The 21,875-nt window shown below is 37.5% G+C and overlaps 1 protein-coding gene across 1 annotated transcript in view; it reads left to right on the plus strand.

The window, feature by feature from the left end:
- The first annotated feature begins 304 nt into the window (after nt 1–304).
- The window catches only part of LOC132108274 (leucine-rich repeat-containing protein 4C-like), a 42,997-nt gene continuing 21,426 nt past the window's right edge, over nt 305–21,875 (plus strand). The window contains exon 1 of the mRNA XM_059514961.1: nt 305–1,286. The gene's annotated coding sequence lies outside the window, so the exon portion shown is untranslated. The remainder of the gene's footprint in view (nt 1,287–21,875) is intronic.

Below are 21,875 nucleotides of genomic sequence, written 5' to 3' on the forward strand. Positions count from 1 at the left end.
TACTGTGTTAAAGGAACTATAATGCTTCCCTGCATTTAAAATGTAGAGATTTAGTGTTATCCTGCTGATGGTTGTTGTTATAGAACAGAAATATCGAGAGGGCAACGCATGCCAGTAGGCGGCAATCCCACATCAATTTGTGCCAAAAAGGAAAAACATTAAGGAGAAATACACACATATTAATAAAGCCCAGTTTAATGAAAGATATCACGCTGCTCTTTTTGGCTTTTAAACGAAATGAGTAACTAAAGACCGCGCGCGCACACACAATGATGCGCATCATTCAGTAACAGATGCATTTCAAACGCGCAGTGATAGGTTTAATATATCATCAGTCAATCGCTGTAGCCACATTTTCACAGACGGTGCTTACACTTTATATTTACATTTTCTGACGAAATATAGAGCTGGCCGGCGCAACAGCGATTTGTAAGCAATACGAAAGGAGCAGAAAACTGCAGCGCCAAACAAACGTCGCTTTTAATGAGCCCAGACGAGCTGAGATGAGATTCAAGAAGGGAAGGAATGAAGTTTATACGCTGATATAAACTGCAGAATTAACAAGAAGATCCCTTAGCAACAGGAATTAAAACGTTATTGCTGGATGCTGCTTAGACTCAAGTATTCAGTCGAGCCGATGGTTCAACTTTGAGGAGGCTTTGAGGAGGCTCTGCAGTGGACATCGCTCGCGGGAAATGATGAAGGCGAGAGGAAGCAGTGCAGACTCAAGGAGGCTGTGAGGGGATGCTGTGACACATTCAACAGCATTCAGCGGAGTCAGCACGTTGTGTTACATCTATGGACTGCGGTGGTGGATGTGAGCGACCTGAGGAGCATGGGGTCAGTATTCGTTGAAGAACGGCGGTGCATGGCAATGGTTTTAAAGGGCACATCTCGATCAGAGAAACCTACCAAGTACTAACTCTACTGGATTTAACCCAAAGAGAGGCTGTTGAAAACCCATGTGGTTTAGACATTTCCTTCCCGGATGTGTATACTAGGCTTGTTTTATGTGTCCAGCACAACATATCACCGGTGGTAGATTTATCCCCTATTTCGTTACAGATTTTTTAGAAGATTTGTTCTCTTTCAGCACCCCTCCCCCCTTTTTTTGCACCTGCTTTGCGTTGTCAAAGCTTACCGAGCGCTTTAGAGCGCGCTGCTCTTTACTTGCATCTCCGTACATCGTGCATGGATTCTACATGAACTGGGGGTTTTGTGAGGGCTGCAGTGATGCTCCCATTTACTGTTATCGCCTCACAGCTCGCATTTCCTAACAGAAATGGGTAAGGAACCATAGCCTAATCTAACCAGTCTGTGCAGATCTATTTTAAAGCGAACCTGTATTCTTAAGTTGACGTTGAATGGATGCATCTTTTGATTTCTATCTATCTATCTATCTATCTATCTATCTATCTATCTATCTATCTATCTATCTATCTATCTATCTATGCTGCAGGGGGTTATGATTTGCATTATTTCTCTGACTGTGATGTGGTATATTTGGGAATATTTTTTCAGCTCTCTTAGCCTTTTCTGTTGCTCTACTTACCATTACTTTTGCTAGAATATGGCGTTGGGTCATTCATATTCTGTTCACATGTGCATTGCTATGCTCTAAAGAGACAAGGGGAAAGAGGCAGTGTGTCAATGATGGTCGACACAACTGTTTCTCGTTGCTTCTAATAGACCACAGTGACTTTTGAGGCTTGCTGAATAGGCTACCGAATAAGCAAATGTTATTAGTTAACAAACTGCATCATAACCATTTTATAATTAATTTCTCAGTGGGGGGAAAAAAATCAGGAAGACTGGAAGCTCACACTGGTTCTAATCTGCATTTAACATTCAACCCTCACAAGGCTTCAGAACTTCACCAAGGAAGAGAGGCGCTGTAATGGACACCATAATCAAGTTTTATTCATTGGAAAAGCTTCTGTGCCATGTATTGTTTTTTTTTAAAGAGCTTACGTAATTTATGATGGATGATTCATGGGTTTGTGGGTTGTTGCTTTAACAGTGGTGTTGAGGTTTGAGGAGCTGTCTCTTTTGGGAAGTTGCTGAAAACTATTACTGTTTATGGTAGGAAAGAATATGATGAGAATGTAAAAAAAATGGGATACAATAATTATCATTTTATTGTGTTGCATAGATAAGATATGTACTTATCTATGCAAGTAAGATTATTTGTTAATTTTGTTGTATAAAAAGTTAAATCAAATAAGACTTAAAAGCGTCAATTCATGCTTTTCATTTTTATGGATGTCCTTAATGCATACTTTCCTTCAAACATTCTTAAGCTCCTAAGATGAAAGAGTTACAGAGCAGCAACAATATTTGACAAGTTAATTCTTGCAGATATAATAAAGATTTTCTCTGTGTTAGATTAATATACTAAATGGGCTTTAACTTTCCCTTTCACTGCAAATAATCCATGACAGATGTTCTGAGCATTTTCAGTCCACTGTGGACTATAATCATCTTAGCCAGCTTAAATAAAAGCATCAAATAGCTCAATTACAGTATTTTAGGGAAAATGAATTCTCTAAAATTAAATGTGTGATTCAAATCACATATCCATTGGGGTCACAATTAAAAAATAAAATAAAATAAAATAATAATAATCATTATATTTGCATTTTACAAGAATCAGTATATCTGTACAATCACACCTTTCTGTTGAGGAAACATTCTTTCTCTCTTTTCTAAGTCTGTGACCTGAAATGAATTCTTAGGCTGGACATTCCTTATCCCTAAGCTCTTTTTTAATTGATAATATGTCACAAGCAGTTTAAAGAAACAAGGTTCAATGTGTAATGCAGACACTGGCGTGCTGTCATAAGGATGAGTGTTAATGTATTGAATGTGTCTGCTGAGCCAAAAAAATGCCAGATATCATTCAGTTCCCCTAAGGCAAGGAGGAGCCTGTAAACGAGAGCATTTAGCCAATTTCACACACATTAACCTCTGTTATCTCTGCCATTTAGAGAAAAATGAAGCAGTTGAAATGCCTCTGCCCACTCTGATGCTTCATAAAGACCATCTCTAATGTGGGTCAGGCTGTGCAAAATGAAGAAAAAAGTTTAATGATATTGACTTAAGAGATTGTATAGACTAGCTTCTTCTAAAGATGCAAAAGATGTACTATAAAAAACTATAAGGATTGTGCTGTGGCAAATTTGTAAATGTCTTTTTTTTTCTCAGTACTTTAATGCAGTGAGGCCTTATGAATGACCGCATCGCTGGTGTACTGTTCTCGGGTCAGAGGAAGTGCTGTTAGACAAGATATAATCCAGCCAGCAGTGATCCGTGCTTCTGCCAAACACACAACTACACTGGCTTTCTCTTTAAAACTGGTGTTTTATTAATCATGCAGCGTCCCTATTACTCTGTCCCAGCAGAATTTAAAGTAACAATAGTACTATGATGAATAGTACTATGAATTTTAAGTGGGATAAATGTCTGGCTTCCGCTTTAGCTAAAATGTTTGACCTTTGGACCATTACTGTAGAATCGATAGCACTTGTTACAGTAGATGCATTCATGTTTATGTCTGCCACTGTGCAATGACAACAATAAACATTAAATTCCTTTGTGGTTATTGATCAGATTTATCTGTTGTGTTTAAAGACAATATCATCTACACTACAAATCCCAAATACCATATTAGCAATATTTTTTTTTAAGTTGTGAAATTTACTAGCTATTTAACTTCAAATAAAATCCTGCACTATAGTTTTTTTCAGTAGTCAATCAGCTTAATGAAAAAATAATAAAAAATGGATTAAATAATCCTTTTGCTAAAAAATACTGGAAGCAAGACACGCATACAAGGCACCTATATCTGATCTAGTACCCAGGATGAAGAAACCCTCTGGTTTGTATGTGTTTGATTCAGGCTTTATGTTCATGTTTAATAAGGTCTCCAGTGGCAAATTCTTGCTGATGATAATTCTGGAATCACCAAAGGCTGTTGCTGGGTCATGTGGCCTTCTGAGAATGCCTGTTCACATTACTATTCCGTGAATTTGTACTGGAGCGAAGATATCTTGGTTTATTACCTGCAGTATGTTGGTTGTCGCAGTAGATCTCCCTTAACAATTTAGACTGCACTGAGGTGAATGTGCCTACTTGTTCAATGAGCAACTACTCATTGCTTACTTGCCTGCCGAGTAATATTGGGGTGATGGGTTCAGATCCCATTTGGAGCCATAGCAAAATTCATCAAGCATATATGTAATGTAATGAGCAACCCTGCATAGTGACACAAGCTAACAATTAGATCCATCCAAAATGACTTATTTTATAGAGTAATGAAGCTGTGAGAACAGATATATAAGCGCACATTTGATGTTTTTTGCTCAAACACATTTTAGATCCTTCATCTTTTCTTTTATTATATGCAATGAATTAGTTGTTGATGTAGACATCAGCCTGTGATTTATATAATTAGTCTGCCTGTGGTCATTGCAAGGAGCAGATCTCCTAATGTGAATTACGTAAGAAAAAAGATGTAGGTCTTGGGGAACAGGATGCAGCCCAAATGGCTACAGATAAATGATGGAGCGAACATGCTGCACTGGTTTTAGTTCTGCAGCAGATGTCTAATGCCATACACGGATGCAAAAACCCTTTCTGACAGAGTGGCGCACTGGAGAGGAGCCAGGCACAGATGCATAGGAACAGAGGGGTTAAAGATTGTGCGTTTTGAATCTATGGAGCTAGGTCTTTGAGCAGCTTATTAAGCAAACCTCTCATTTCAGTGAAAATGAAAATTGACTCCCATGCTCTCAGGCCTTGGTAACTGTAATAAATGTCTGTGCACTAAGGCTTTGCGGTTCAGTCAGAGATTGTGCTGTCACACAATAGTGACAGCCTCTGTGTTGATTGTTAATTCAGAAATCCTTTGTCAACACTATATCCTACAGACGAGCCAAATGGCATAAATTGTACTGTTCAGTGAGATTAGTCAGTGGAGACTGAGAGGTAGGTGTTCTCAGCTCAGCTCAGCTAAGCTTATAAATATCACTTTGCCTTGATTGCACTGTATGTTTGTCATCACCGGCGTGGAAGGCACAGTACAAATCTGGGTTGCTCATTATATTGGAACCCCTTTTCAAAACAGCCACCGTCCCCTCCCCTAGAGGATATCTTCTCCCACTCTCAGCATATTTTAGATATGGGAGAGGAACTTGAAGGCAGTTGGTTTTTTCAAGCCTCTCAGATCAGTTGGCCTCGATTCACAAACAGAAGTGTGTCAAAGAGATCTGTGTCTTTGAGGCTGATAAATCACAGACTTCCTAGAATACATACTGTTGTGACAGTGTCTTGGATCGAGACTTGTTCCACAATAAAGACATTTGCCAAACAACAGAATCTCCTAATATGATGGCAGAGGTGGATATAGATCGAAACAGCTTGGCATCTCGGCAGACACATACTGCTATCCATGAGACAGCGTCTAAACAGAGTGGTTGAGTAGCAAATGTTGTAAGATGTAAATACATTCACTCTGTCTCCATGCTTTTGGTTTAGTTAATCAAATTGCCATTTAATCAAAAAGTATCTATTATCTGTTTGTCTGTCTGTCATTCTATGATACTATTGTCCTATCATTTTATTTGTTCCTTAAGGCCTATAAAACTAAACATTGTAAGGCTTTTAAAACTTGTTTCAAATGTTTTTTTACAAGCTTTTCTAATAATAATAAAAAAAATTGTAGTCATAAATTCTTTGACATTTCTTTGAAACTTTAAATCTATTTCCTCTTTTAAATTCATTGAATAGGCTCAGATCACTGAACAATGAATTTCTTGTTTAAACCAGATTTTTTATTTAAGTAAACTGCAACTTTTGGCACATGTGTTCAAAAGAGCGGAGTATAACTGAACAATTTGCACAATAACTACATAAATTGTAAAAAAAAAAAAAAAAAAAAAAAAAAAAAACATCCGTAAACTATACGGTAAAAAAAAGGCAGCTATGGTTGCCAGAATTATACCGTAAAAAATATGGTAACACTGTTTTAGGTTTAACGGTTTAACCTTAAATTTAAAGTTTAATACCATAATTTAACTGATATAATGTTAATATACCAGATTATGGAAGTACTGAAATCTGTTTTGTACCTTTGTAATACACTGGTAACCACCAAAAGCAGGTGGTGATGAGAAAGTCACATGATGAAACAAAGCCCATCACAAGTAGCTTTTAAATAATAAGATACATAGAAGGTGCACAGAGCCATTCTCACAAGCACTAAACACCATCATGGTGAGACTCATTAAACTGAAATATGCAATAAACATTAATTTAACAACATTATATGTAACATACAACCCTAATAACATAACAGATAAGAAGTAACAGTTATTTCAAAGAAAAAAACATCAAATTCAAACAAAACTTGAAATGCAACGCAGAGAATTCTTTTACAGGATTCCTTTTTACCATTAACCATTTAACAGGTTTGTACTGTAGCATTTTCACAGTTTTTTTACCGTTAAAATCACAGTCATTTTTTACAGTGAAGCTTGCTTATCAAAATTGATGAGTTGATTCTCAGACGTAATCTTCACAACAAATATTATTTAATTGTCTAAGTCATCACATTCACAATCTAAATTTGTCAGGCATACATATTCCATAAATATCTAGGACAATGAATACAGTATGTTCTGTTTACATGTAACAAGTTTCTGTAAACAATAAATGTGTTTACATACAAATGAGCATATTATATTTCAGAATACTACATTATTGACTTCACCCTGTAAACTTTTACCTACTGTTGAAATCTCAGTGTGATACACAATAGCCTCCAGCTAGACAAAATGGACAGTCAGTGTGAAGTCTAGTCAAATTTTAAAGGCAGAACTGTTTCACGGTTGTTCTTAAAAATATTCTTAAAATGGTTAGAAAATTCTTGCATCAAAATTGATTCTATCCTAAGCCACTTCATTTGGTTTCTGTTGGAGACGTTACCACACTATCCTAATATTCCAGTTGTTTTATGAAATTGGAAAATAAAATGAATTGAGGTAATGTGCCTGCTTCTCAGAAAGCCACTCATGGTCTTGAAACACATTGGATTTATGTGTGCCTGCATGCTCGCAGCTGAGTGCTTTAATTGGCCAGGCTTCATGCCGAGTCAATACTAATGACGGAGGAGACTATATGGCCACAGTCAGATTATAGCTTGGAGGCCCTCAGCTGCTCCTATTGTCATCTCAAGCAGGGAAAGTAATGGTTAGCACTGTTTGCCTCCCCTGTTCTCTTATGCATTGTCTGTGTTGTGCAGTCATTAAGGTTAATGACTAGGTGGAAATATTTGTTTTGAACAATGAAAAACATAGCTCACAGGAACATGTAAGTGTGCTGAATGAGATTTGGGGCAGTGGGCTGCTTTCACACCATGGTTCTCCACCAGAAGTAAGATGCTGGGCTGCTGTAGCATGTTCACGTTCTCTGCCGCTCGAATGCACACGCAGCAGAAGCTTACATTGTATTTCATGTTTTTTGTATGTGACAGCACCATGTCGGTGTGATAGATACCTCGGCAGAGGCGGCACTTCAGCCACATCTCATTGCCGCCAATGTATGCCGAGTGTCCAGCTGGATAATCCCTCTGCTGACAGGAGTGCAAACAAATGAGGGCATTCCATACGTTGCTAAATTAATCAAGCAGATTGCCATCACCAACCACCCATCTCATTTGAAGCATTAAACACAGGCCTCGCCTCATCCACCACGAGTCAATATAAGAAGCGTCAGCCACTATATGTCCTACTTTTCAGAGAGCGACAGTGGTAGGTGTGATAATGACCATGACTAGTGTCTCGCTAACGTGGCCTGAATCACTATTGAGCATGGTGGTTGATGAGTAAAACAGTCTCCCTTGTATTAATCGACCATGGGAGACCACTTAACTGAGTGAAACTGACCGCTTCCACCCACTAAGGCATGTCAGTGCATTAGAGGAGCAAAGGATCTTTGAGTGGACTGGCTGTATAATGCAATCTGTATGCATGGGGTGAGCACCATTCTAGCTGTAGCGCCTTCATTTGTGCCCAAAAAGGAGGGACAGGCCACTGTCTTTTTCTTCACTTTTCTTGGCTGCTCTATTTTTTTGCCTTCCAAAATAGTCAAGTTTAATTTAAGCTGATGCACAAAGCAAAACACCATGACAACGCTGAACCTGCCACATCTGTAGTATCTGTACAGTGACCCACATCACCATTAGATGATACTTTTGAATGCCTGGTGTACATTCAGACAATCTAAGCACGAATCTAATTCCAGAAATGGTTTTTCGAGTTCAGTGTAGAAATATCTACTACAGCAATTTCTGTTTTAGAAAAAGATTTTGTGTTTAAATTACTACATATGGTAACTTAGCTAATGAATAATGAATGTGGCTCTGCACTGTATGTGCTCTGCCTTTTAATGCACCATCACACTTTTCCTCAGTCTCCTGACTCTCTCTATTCTGCTCTATCTTCCTTAGACTCTTGAGTTCAGTTTAAGAGGCAGATATAATGGATATATCTTTACATCAGCGTGCCAAAAAAAAAATGACTAAAAAAACTAATGACTCTTTCTGACTATGGGCAGAGTAACATAAACTCAGTAAATTTCACTCTAGCAACTTTTATGTTGCACCACCAAAACTCTTGAATTTGAAATATGCTACTAGTTAAAAATGTAGTGGTTGGTATGATTTTTTTATGTTTTTGTATATTAGTCTCCTGTGCTCCCCAAGGCTGCATTTATGTAATCAAATATACAGTATGAAACAGTAATATTGTGAAATATTATCATAATTTAAAACAACTTTCTTCTATTTCAATATATTTTAAAATTGAATTAATTTCTGTAATGGCAAGAATTTTAAGCAGCCATTAATCCAGTCTTCAGTGTCACACGATCCTTCATAAATTATTGTAATATGCCTATTTGCTGCTCAGGAAACATGTCTTATTATTATCAATATTGAAAACAGACAGTTCAAAAGAACAGCATTTTTAAAATGTTTTTCAGCAATGTTCTTTCCCAAATTAAATCAAATAAAATTTGGAAATGTAAGTGTAGATTAAATTTGTTTGGCAGGATTCCATTACTCAAACTGTTAAAAAAGTAAAAACATTCTGTAATTGTTTACAAATCACTTTCTCATACGTTTTTACTTTTTGTTTTGAGTGTGACAAAAAGGAGTATCATAAAGTAGGCTATTCTATTTGTGTATGATTTTCTTTCTTCTGCTGAACACAGAAGATGTTTTGAAAGTCAGCAGTGTCCAAAACAACTCTGGACCCCATTCATATTCATTGTATTAGTTAAGTAAAAAATTCTTCATATCTCATTTTTTTATTCCACAGAAAAAGAAAAAAAAAATCTACAGTTCATGATAAATTATAACATTTTCATATTTGGGTGGACTATCTTTAAGCTAATATTCACTGGAAATCTTTCCCTCTACCACAACACTCAAATCCCACACTTATTTAAATATTCAAAAGTTTCTGCCTCAAGAACCATTACAGCTCATTTGTATAAATGTTGCTAGAGTGATGTTTCCCTTATGAAATGCCCTAGACAGAAGTAGTGAACATGCTGAAGCTAAGTCCTCACGACAGTTAAGGTTTGTGACTCTCAAAGTCTGTAAGTCTTTATGTGTCCACATAGACGGTATAGAGGATGGAAATGGGCCACACATAGAAATTTAGCAGCTAAAATATAGGGATGGATAGTCCTGACTCTTAGTTTAAAAAAGCCAATTGTTTATACTGTATATGCAAAAGTCTTAGGCCATTAGTATTTTCAAAAAAAAATAAAATAAAAAAAAAATTATATGGTGTAGTGTGTCAAGTAGGAAATATCAGTTTACATTTCTAAACTTTTCTTTTGCCATTAATTGGAATAATGCAGTTATATTTTTGTATCCACAACTAGTCTGACAAGAGCCAGCTCCACACAGAGAACTGATTTCACCATCATCCAGTCCATCTGGTATTACATGAAGAAACAGAAATAGAAACAAAATAAATTCAGAAGAACTGTCACCATCTCCAAGAAACCTACCTTCAAAGCTATAATACTGTGAAAAGTTTTAGGCACTTGTTTAAAAATGCTGTAAAGTTTGGATGTTTTCACAAATAATGTCATAAATAGATATAATCAATTTACAATTATTTACTAAATAAAATCAACACTTTGTGTGACCAACCTTTGCATTTAAAACAGCTATAGGTGCACTCGTGCATAGTTTTTCAGGTAGCTTTGCAGGTAGGATACTTGAAGTGTCTTGGAGACGTTGACAGTTCTTCTGTCAACGTATAAAGAAATGGATTAAATGTGCAAGTTTTTAGTGGAAAATCAGTCCTCATCTCTGCTGAACAGCAGCAGTTGTGCAGCATGAGAGAGCAGAGACGTGCGAAGTGCGTGCAGAAAAGCAGTCTATTTCGTGCACAACTTAAACAAATTACAACAATTTCAATTCAATTCAATTCAAGTTTATTTGTATAGCGCTTTTTACAATACAAATCGTTACAAAGCAACTTTACAGAAAATTATGTTTCTACAATATTTAGTAGTAGCTAGTAGTTTGTGCACGTTTGACAGGATTTTAGAAAAATAAAAATAATAATAATAATAATACATGACGTAGTCAGCTAGATGATGAACTATCAATATTATTAATTAATAGTAATTATAGGATGCAGTCACACATGTAGCAATAATTGTTAGTTCTGTTTGTTGATTCAAGGTTAGCATCATCTGGGGTCCTCTGAGGATCAGCATCATCTCTTCTCAGGTGTTCTGGATCCAGACTGGAGCTTGTGTAAATCCTAGTTACCACGGGATGTAAATCCCGTGGCAAAACATAGAAACAAAATAGAGACATCATTAGCATAGCTGCTGATCCAACAAAGTAAAATTAGTTTAACCCAAGCTAAAGAATAAAAATGCAGATGCAACTACACTCACAATTTAAGAGATACATTATTCGAATGCTTGGCGAAAGAGATGCGTTTTTAATCTAGATTTAAACAGAGAGAGTGTGTCTGAACCCCGAACATTATCAGGAAGGCTATTCCAGAGTTTGGGAGCCAAATGTGAAAAAGCTCTACCTCCTTTAGTGGACTTTGCTATCCTAGGAACTACCAAAAGTCCAGCGTTTTGTGACCTTAGGGTGCGTGATGGGTTGTAGCGTGGTAGAAGGCTAGTTAGGTACGCAGGAGCTAAACCATTTAGGGCCTTATAGGTAAGTAATGATAATTTGTAACTGATACGGAACTTAATAGGTAGCCAGTGCAGAGACTGTAAAATTGGGGTAATATGATCATATTTTCTTGACCTGGTAAGGACTCTAGCTGCTGCATTTTGGACTACCTGTAGCTTGTTTATTGACAAAGCAGGACAACCACCTAGAAGTCCATTACAATAGTCCAGTCTAGAGGTCATGAAAGCATGAACTAGCTTTTCTGCATCAGAAACAGATAACATGTTTCGTAGCTTGGCAATGTTTCTAAGATGGAAGAATGCGGTTTTTGTAACATTGGAAATATGATTTTTCCAAAGACAAATTGCTGTCCAATATAACACCCAGATTTCTGACTGTAGAGGAAGTAACAGTACATCCGTCTAGTTGCAGATTGTAATCTACAATATTCTGTGTGGTGTTTTTTGGTCCAATAATTAATATCTCTGTCTTATCCGAATTTAATTGGAGAAAATTATTTGTCATCCAATCTTTTACATTTTTAACACACTCTGTTAGCTTAGATAATTGGGAAGTTTCATCTGGTCTCGTTGAAATATATAGCTGAGTATCATCAGCATAACAGTGGAAGCTAATTCCGTATTTTCTAATAATATTACCAAGGGGCAACATGTATATTGAAAATAGAAGGGGACCTAGGACGGATCCTTGTGGCACTCCATATTTTACTGATGATAAATGAGATGACACCCCATTTAAGTAAACAAAATGGTAGCGATCGGACAGGTAGGATCTAAACCATCTTAGAGCCTGCCCTTGAATACCTGTATAGTTTTGTAATCGATCTATGAGTATGTCATGATCTATGGTGTCGAACGCAGCACTAAGATCAAGTAAGACTAGAAATGAGATGCAGCCTTGATCTGACGCAAGAAGCAGGTCATTTGTAATTTTAACAAGTGCAGTTTCTGTGCTATGGTGGGGCCTAAAACCTGACTGAAATTCTTCATACAGATCATTTTTATGCAGGAAGGTGCTCAATTGAGCAGACACAACTTTTTCTAAAATTTTAGACATAAATGGAAGATTTGAAATAGGCCTATAATTTGCCAGTACACTAGGATCTAGTTTTGGTTTCTTAATAAGAGGCTTGATAACCGCCAGCTTGAATGGTTTTGGGACGTGACCTAAAGATAACGACGAGTTAATGATATTGAGAAGCGGTTCTTCGGCTACAGGTAACAGCTCTTTTAGTAATTTAGTGGGTACAGGATCTAATAAACATGTTGTTGGTTTAGATACAGTGATAAGTTTATTTAGCTCTTCCTGTCCTATATTTGTAAAGCACTGCAGTTTATCTTTGGGTGCGATGGATGAAACTGAAGTGTTAGACGCTGTAGAATCTACATTCGCTATTGTATTTCTAATGTTATCTATTTTATCAGTGAAGAAATTCATAAAGTCATTACTATTTAACGTTGGTGGAATATTTGAATCAGGTGGCGTCTGGTAATTTGTTAATTTAGCCACTGTGCTAAATAAAAACCTAGGATTGTTTTGGTTATTTTCAATGAGTTTGTGGATATGCTCTGCCCTAGCAGTTTTTAGAGCCTGTCTATACCTGGACATACTGTTTTTCCATGCAATTTTAAAAACTTCCAAGTTAGTTTTTCTCCATTTGCGTTCAAGGCTACGAGTTACTTTCTTGAGAGAGTGAGTATTACTGTTATACCATGGCACAGTACGTTTTTCTCTAACCTTTTTCAATTTGATGGGGGCAACAGCTTCTAATGTATTAGAGAAAATAGTGCCCATGTTGTCAGTAATTTCGTCTAATTCATGTGTATTTTTGGGTACAAATAGCAGTTGAAATAGATCAGGCAGGTTATTTGCGAATCTGTCTTTGGTGGCTGGAACAATAGTTCTGCCCAGACGGTAACGCTGAGACATATAGTTAATATCAGTTATATGCAGCATGCACGATACAAGGAAATGGTCTGTAATATCATCACATTGGGGTACAATATCTATAGCAGTAAGATCGATTCCATGCGATATAATTAGATCTAGTGTATGATTAAAACGATGAGTGGGCCCGGTGACATTTTGCTTGACTCCAAAGGAGTTTATTAGGTCAGTAAACGCAAGTCCTAATGTATCATTTGCATTATCAACGTGAATATTAAAATCTCCCATGATTAGCGCCTTATCAACTGTAACTAGAAGGTCTGAGAGGAAATCTGCAAATTCTTTTAGGAATTCTGTATACGGCCCTGGTGGTCTATACACAGTAGCCAGAGCAAGAGATACATTAGGTTTCTTTTGCATGTCTGACAGTGTAACATTTAGCAGAAGTATTTCAAAAGAGTTAAACCTGTATCCTGTTTTCTGGGTAACATTGAGAATATCACTATATATTGTTGCAACACCTCCTCCACGACCAGTCTGACGGGGCTCATGCTTATAACAGTAGTTTGGTGGAGTAGACTCATTTAGACCAAAATAATCATTTGGTTTTAGCCAGGTTTCAGTCAAGCAGAGTACATCAAAACTATTTTCTGTGATCATTTCATTTACAATAACTGCTTTGGGTGTGAGTGATCTAATATTTATGAGCCCAAACTTTAAAAATTGTTTTTGTTCATTTACTTTACATTTTTCTGGTTTAATTACGATAAGATTTTTTCTAGATCCTACATTATATTTTGACCTCACTATTCGGGGAACAGACACAGTCTTAATAGTTTTTACAGCACAAGTACTTTTATCATTTAAGCGGGTGGAACAAAACTCATCATAATAGTTATTAGAGAATTGTCTTACTAGTCACATGGAGCGAAGTGTCCTGGAGATGTTGTCAGAGAGCAGCTCCGCTCCGATTCTGCTGGGGTGTAATCCATCAGCGCGAAACAGCCTAGGACGCTCCCAGAAAAGATTCCAGTTATTAACAAATAGCAGTTTCTGTTCTTTACACCATGACAACAGCCATTCATTTAAAGCAAAAAGTCTACTGAACCTTTCGTGTCCTCGTCGATATGTGGGCAGTGGTCCTGACACGACGATCGTCGCCGCGGGCGTCGTGCTGCGAACCGTCTCGATCAGGCTGCTGAAGTCCCTCTTCAGCGTCTCCGTCTGCCGCAGCGTGGTGTCGTTAACCCCGGCGTGAAGCACGACCGCTCTGGGGCTCTCGTCGACCTTCAGGATCGCGGGTATCTGCGCAGAAACATCGAGAACACGAGCACCAGGCAAACAATGAGTGTGCACTTTACCTTCGGCTAACGTAGCACTTACGTGTCGGACGATGGAGTCTCCGATGATCACAGCGTCGCGTCCTGTCTCGCGGAGGGGAGCGAAGCGGTTCCGGATGGAGATGTCGAAGGCAGGAGGGGGAGAAGTCGTCGCCCGGGACCCAGCTCGCGTCCTCCGCTGTGGATGCACCCAGGGTCCGTGGTGTCCCGGCGTCGCAGTGAAGGACATCTGGGAAGATCGCGTCCTGGGTGCACCGGGCCTGTGCAGAGAAACACACGGAGTAGACGTGGTGGGACTGTTAGCAGATCGCTGTATACTTACCCCGGACTTGTGAGCGTCAGCCCGGGATGATTCCAGCGCGGTTCTCCGCTCTCTCAGCTGGGCCTGCCTCACCTCCAGGTCGCGAATCTGCTTTCCCACGGCCTCGAGCTCGAGCTGCACAGAGTGGAGACATTCATCCGCCATTAAAGCAAGTAACAGTGAGTACAGCAGTGGTAATGTGTGTGAATAGAGTATTAGCAATGTTAGCGCAGTTAGCTGCAACCACGCCGCTGATGCTAACGGGCTAAAAGCTAATAGCGGACCCGGGAGATCAAAATAAAATTAGTGATAGCGAGGCGCTCTGATTGTTTTTGTTGTAGAATACAATAGAGGATATATTCACACGTTATATAAACGGAAACGATGATGTATAAAATTGATTTTTGAGTTAAAAATAGTCAATGAAAAGAATATAGTGACGGAGCTCAAACGCAGTACAGCCACCAACAACAAACTGTCAGCTTTGTAGACATTATATAGCCATAAAGTTAACAATTTATAATCGATAGCCTACTACGGCTTTTTATCAAGATCTTTCTACAGCCATGCTGTATTCTGTTGATGCGTGAACTTCATATTTTTTAATCGCAGTTTTGCGCACTTGCCATCCAGTTATCGCAATAAGCTTTGAGCTTTGTTACATTTGAATCAAATTCTCCCAAATTCATAATGCAATTCAAACAATAAATGCAGTTTTTGCGCTCTTTAATGTGTCATGAGCGCTCGCTTCAGAGCTTCAGTTCAAGCGGCACGTGAACCCATCATATCTTTCTCTATTATTGTTGGCCCTAACTTATAAGCGATGTAAGCGGCTACATGGGGTCCCCGTGGCCATCAGGGGCCTCATGTCAGAAGTTCAGACAGCAATCACGGGAGTACTAAGGCGAGATGATGGTGGAGATGGCAACAGCAGAGCGTTCTCTGGAGGTGTACTTCCATAGGAATTAATTGAAAAAGTTAATGAACAAGCACTGTAAGTGTCTGACAAATCTTGTAAAAGATGAAGAAAATTATGGTTTCTGTTTGTGCTTTGATTTGAATACTGAGAGAGTAACCTACTTCGACTATGGTTGAAACTGAAGAAAAAAAACTGTTCTTTATTTATTTATTTATTTATTTATTTATTTATATGATCAATTTGTGGAAAAAAGTTCAGATAGGAGGTCAACAATCTAACAACCATAGCCTGCAAGTACTGTTCTATAGGTCTAAATAATTATACAAAAGAGAAATCAGTCAGTTGAGTCTGTTGCAAAATATTTTACAGTGCTTGAGTATTGTCCGTTATTGCATATAATAATTCATACTCAGAAAGCAGAAATGTGATGGCATTTATTGCAAGATTAGTTAAAACATTTCAAATGCACCTGCAGACTATTTTTTGCAGGCATGTTTTTCATCATTGAAGATTTCTTTAAATCTTGTCTAGCCTCATTCTTGTGAACTCTATCTCGTGTCTTGTCTCAGATTTTTGCCCTCACTTTGATGTGTCTTAAATCTGTTTGTGTTTACACATATAATTGATAATTTTTGCATTATAATTTTAAATTAATGATAAATTATATAATTATTAAAACAATTATTATTATTCTATTATTATTATGTTCTCTAATGTTATTTTCATAACCAAGTTTTTTTGCTTTAAGCATTAATCTCACTGAATTATCATACATTTCTCTTAAGCAATCGTTAAACTCTTTAGTTTTAAAAGTTTGTTTAAATGGGTTCTTGACATGACATGGCATTTCACTGTCACACAAGATAAAAATAAAAATAATAATTAAAATTAAAATTGTCATCATTTAAAATGTATTTGTCTTACATGGACCCATAGTTATAAAACTTTGATAAAATAATAAAAAGCTTTGTTATTAGATTTATTCATATTTATTTATTTTTGTTTACATTCTTTAGCTAAATCTCCAAATTGTCATATAGTGTGACTGTCTCAAGGATGTTCAATAAATTACAACTTTTATAAATGAAAAAGAAAAGCCTACAATTGTTAATAAATACCTCAGGCATAATTTTACTGTCACATGTATGTTCCCATTGAGTTCCTGTTTTCCTTATTTGATCTTTCCTGTTACTGGCCTCATTGTGTAAATTGGTTATTTGAGTCCAGGTGTTCCCCAGTTAGTTTGTATTGTTCCCAGTGTGTCACATTAGTTTGAGCATTTAAACCCTGTGTTTCCCAGTGTTTTCTGTCGGCTGTTCAATGTCTTCTGAGTTCCTATGTTTGCCCCATTGTTGATTAATTTCCTTAGTGTTGCATGACCTCGTCTGCTGCCTTGAGGGGGAAACCCTTGTGATGGTGTTCCAGATCGGGATAACTTACCATCGCCCCGCAGAGCTCCCAGACACCACCAACCTCGGCTGGAAGGACGCAGTCATCTGGTGTCTGGAGACCCATCTGCTGTCCGTTCCCAAGTCGAGCCTGCTGGCCATTCCTGAGTCAAGTCAGCCGGCTGTTCCAGAGTCAAGCCCATCAGCCCCAAAGCTCACTCCAGTCCCAGCTCCTCGAAAGCACCTTGTTGTACCTGCTCCTCCAGAGCAGGTACAATTAGGTGTAGGATGTGTACATTGGGATGTGATGCGGGTGGTTAGATAAAATCTGCATAGGGCCCCCAAAATGCTAGGGCTGGCCCTGCTTTCTCTTTAAAAAAAAAAAAATCTTTTTTCTGTGGCACCTAAAAAAATAACTTGGTTATTTTAATGGCTCCTTAATAGATTTATTTTTTTGTCTGGAACCCTGTACACTGGTATATCCTACTAACACACTACAGCAAATGATAGAAATAACTGACTTAAAACCATTTTTGTTGGTGAAAATACAAAAGTAGTTTATATATATATATATATATATATATATATATATATATATATATATATATATATATATAGCGGGAGAGAGAGATGGTGTGTTTTTTTACTCTAGCATTCACATTACCTGATCCAGCTAGATAAACCGAATGATTTGAGCTAAAGAAGTAAAACTTGTAGTACCATTGTTGTGAGATATTATTACAGTTATTAGAGCTTTAAGTCTTTCCCCATTCAAGGAGATAGTAGCTGTACTTGTATGCCCATTGCCCAGATTGAAAATAGCTGCCCCGGAGCATCACCAAGACAGTCGCAGAGTGACTTGCCTTAAAGGGACACTAAATATGAGAGGCACAAATATCTTGCACAAATGGAGCAGAAGGACCCCCAAGTGTTTACATAACATAGTGTGCCATGCAGCATTGCAAATTCCCATTCCGTTTGATGTGAGATAAAAACAGTCATGCTGTATACCCGTGACAGTATCTATTTCTCATTGCCAGAGCAAAATTTTATGGACTGGCTCTGCAATAGATTTAACAGGAAACAATGACAAGCACTTCAAAGTGGAATTGAACTTGGTTGATCTCAGCAATTATTGAAACACCAGTTTCGAAGATACAGACCATAAGAACTGTAAACAATGGCATCAATTTGCTTTTGAAATTGTTTAGTAGTGACTGTTGAGGCTCTATTGCAGAGCCATAAATTATTCCTAAGCAGGCTGTCTGTATGAGAGAAGGGGAGACAGAAAGTAGTAGACAGACATTGAGAGTAAGCTCTGACTCACAACTGCTGTGCAACAGCCTGGACACAATGTGGGGTTCAAACGTTGAATTAAAATCACAGCAACTTGAAAAAGGAAAGCCTGCATTCACTGCAGCAAAACATGGCACAGTTCTCTGAAAAACCATGAAAAACCATGATAAATAGTGTGTTTCTCTCTACCCACCCCCTTTTTTCTTAAATCATACCAGCGTCAAACAGGGGCCACGGCAGAGCAGTGCTGGTCGGACATTTTAGCCCCGGTTTTAGATGTTTTTATTTTTTATTTTAAGCTTGTCTTTGTACTATGGGACTTGTTAGGAGTATTTTTGTAAATGGACTTCATTTGTTAAAACTAATACTCAAAGATTTTAGCATATGACACTACATATTTTTTGCATCTTTAATAGAAGATACTAAATGCCACATGCTTCATGTGACTATGCCTACAAAACTTTTTGTCCTGGAGTTAATTCAATTCAATTCAGGTTTATTTGTATATGGTGCTTTTCATGATACAAATTGTTGCAAAGCAACATTTAGTTACAGCGGGATGTCAATCTCATGGCAGAAACAGAGAAGGGTTAGAAGTCTAGTTAGGTACGTGTTTGCTAACCCATTAAGAGCCTTATAGGTAAGTAATAATATTTTGTAACTGATACAGAACTTAATAGGTAGCCAGTGCATATACTGTAAAAATGCATATACTGCATTTTGGACTACCTATAGCTTGTTTATTGAGGATGTAGGACAACCACCTAGCATAGCATTACAATAGTCCAGTCTAGAGGTCCTGAAAGCTAGATTTCCGGCATCAGAAACAAGTAACATGTTTCGTAGCTTGGCGACGTTTCTAAAGTGGAATAATACTGTTTTTGTAACATGGGAAATATGTTTTCAAAAGGCAAGTTGCTGTCTAATATAACACTGAGATTTCTGACTGTAAAGGAAGTTGCAAATTGTAATCCAAGATATTCTGTGTACTGTTTTTTGGTCCAATAAGTAATATCTCTGTCTTATCTGAACTTAATAGGAGAAAATGATTGGCCATCCAATCTTTTACACTTTTACCACACTTTGTTAGCTTAGATCATTTAGAAGTTCCATCTGGTCTCGTCGAGATATATAGTTGAGTATCATCAGCATAACAATGGAAACTATTCCTGTATTTTTTTATAATATTACCAAGGGGTAACATGTATATTGAAAATAGCAGAGGACCTAGGACAGATCCTTGTGGCACTACATACTTAACTGATGTTAATTGAGATGGCTCCCCATTTAAATAAACAATGTGGTAGCGAATGGACAGGTAGGATCTAAATCATCTTAAAGCCAGCCCTTGAATACCTGTATAGTTTTGTAATCGATCTATGAGTTTGTCATGATCTATGGTGTCAAACGCAGCACTAAGATCAAGTAAAACTAGCAATGAGATGTAGCCTTGGTCTAACGCGAGAAGCAATTCTTCATTCTTCTATGAAATTCTTCATAGAGATCATTTTTGCAGTAAGTAGAACAGTTGAGCAGACACAACTTTTTCAAAATTGTAGACATAAACAGAATATTTGAAATGGGTCTGTAATTTAACAGTTCACTAGAATCTAGTTGTGGTTTCTTAATAAGAGGCTTAATATCCGCCAGCTTGAATGGTTTTGGGATGTGACCTAGTCATAATGACGAGTTAATAATATTGAGAAGCGGTTCTTCTACTACAGGTAACATCTCTTTCAGTAATTTAGTGGGTACAGGATCCTAAAAACATGTTGTTGGTTTAGATGCAGTGAAATCTTTATTTAGCTCTTCCTGCCCTATAGTTGTAAAGCACTGCAGTTTTTCTTTGGGTGCAATTAATGAAGCTGAAGTATTAGATGCTGTAGAATCTACATTTGTTATTGTATTTCTGATGTTATCTATTTTATCAGTGAAGAAATTCATAAAGTCATATAAAGGCTTGTGACTGACCCATTGACTGCCAAGTAAATTACACTGCCAAGGATTTTAAACTTTGAAAATAATGATTTCTTTTTTCTTTTCTTTTTTTTTTTATTATTTCCCACACTACTACAAGCAGGTGTCATTGTTAATTACCAAGGCAACCATTTGTGCTTCGTCACTAAACACATTTATAGTGTGTAAAAACACCTCTTCACATGAGATGTGGCAAGATCATAGAAAGAGCTTGCCACATTATTTTTAAGACAATAATACAGTATTTAAGGCTATTCTGTTTACTTATATATTGATATAGGAACTGTCAAAACAATATCACACTATTTTAAGAGATGCTTGTTTTTATATGGATCTATACAGGAAAAAAGGAAGCATGAAAGACCACTGGTCCAACCGATATTAGTGTATACTATCTGTCTAGTAGGTACAAATAATATATATATAAATAATAATAATTATTATTATTAAATTACAACCCGAATTCCGGAAAAGTTGGGACGTATTTTAAATTTTAATAAAATGAAAACTAAAGGAATTTCAAATCACATGAGCCAATATTTTATTCACAATAGAACATAGATAACGTAGCAAATGTTTAAACTGAGAAATTTTACACTTTTATCCACTTAATTAGCTCATTTAAAATTTAATGCCTGCTACAGGTCTCAAAAAAGTTGGCACAGGGGCAACAAATGGCTAAAAAAGCAAGCAGTTTTGAAAAGATTCAGCTGGGAGAACATCTAGTGATTAATTAAGTTAATTGATATCAGGTCTGTAACATGATTAGCTATAAAAGCTTTGTCTTAGAGAAGCAGAGTCTCTCAGAAGTAAAGATGGGCAGAGGCTCTCCAATCTGTGAAAGACTGCGTAAAAAAATTGTGGAAAACTTTAAAAACAATGTTCCTCAACGTCAAATTGCAAAGGCTTTGCAAATCTCATCATCTACTGTGCATAACATCATCAAAAGATTCAGAGAAACTGGAGAAATCTCTGTGCGTAAGGGACAAGGCCGGAGACCTTTATTGGATGCCCGTGGTCTTCGGGCTCTCAGACGACACTGCATCACTCATCGGCATGATTGTGTCAATGACATTACTAAATGGGCCCAGGAATACTTTCAGAAACCACTGTCGGTAAACACAATCCGCCGTGCCATCAGCAGATGCCAACTAAAGCTCTATCATGCAAAAAGGAAGCCATATGTGAACATGGTCCAGAAGCGCCGTCGTGTCCTGTGGGCCAAGGCTCATTTAAAATGGACTATTTCAAAGTGGAATAGTGTTTTATGGTCAGACGAGTCCAAATTTGACATTCTTGTTGGAAATCACGGACGCCGTGTCCACCGGGCTAAAGAGGAGGGAGACCTTCCAGCATGTTATCAGAGTTCAGTTCAAAAGCCAGCATCTCTGATGGTATGGGGGTGCATAAGTGCATACGGTATGGGCAGCTTGCATGTTTTGGAAGGCTCTGTGAATGCTGAAAGGTATATAAAGGTTTTAGAGCAACATATGCTTCCCTCCAAACAACGTCTATTTCAGGGAAG

The sequence above is a fragment of the Carassius carassius genome, chromosome 2, assembly GCF_963082965.1.
Source record: "Carassius carassius chromosome 2, fCarCar2.1, whole genome shotgun sequence".
Classification (NCBI taxonomy): Eukaryota; Metazoa; Chordata; class Actinopteri; order Cypriniformes; family Cyprinidae; genus Carassius; species Carassius carassius.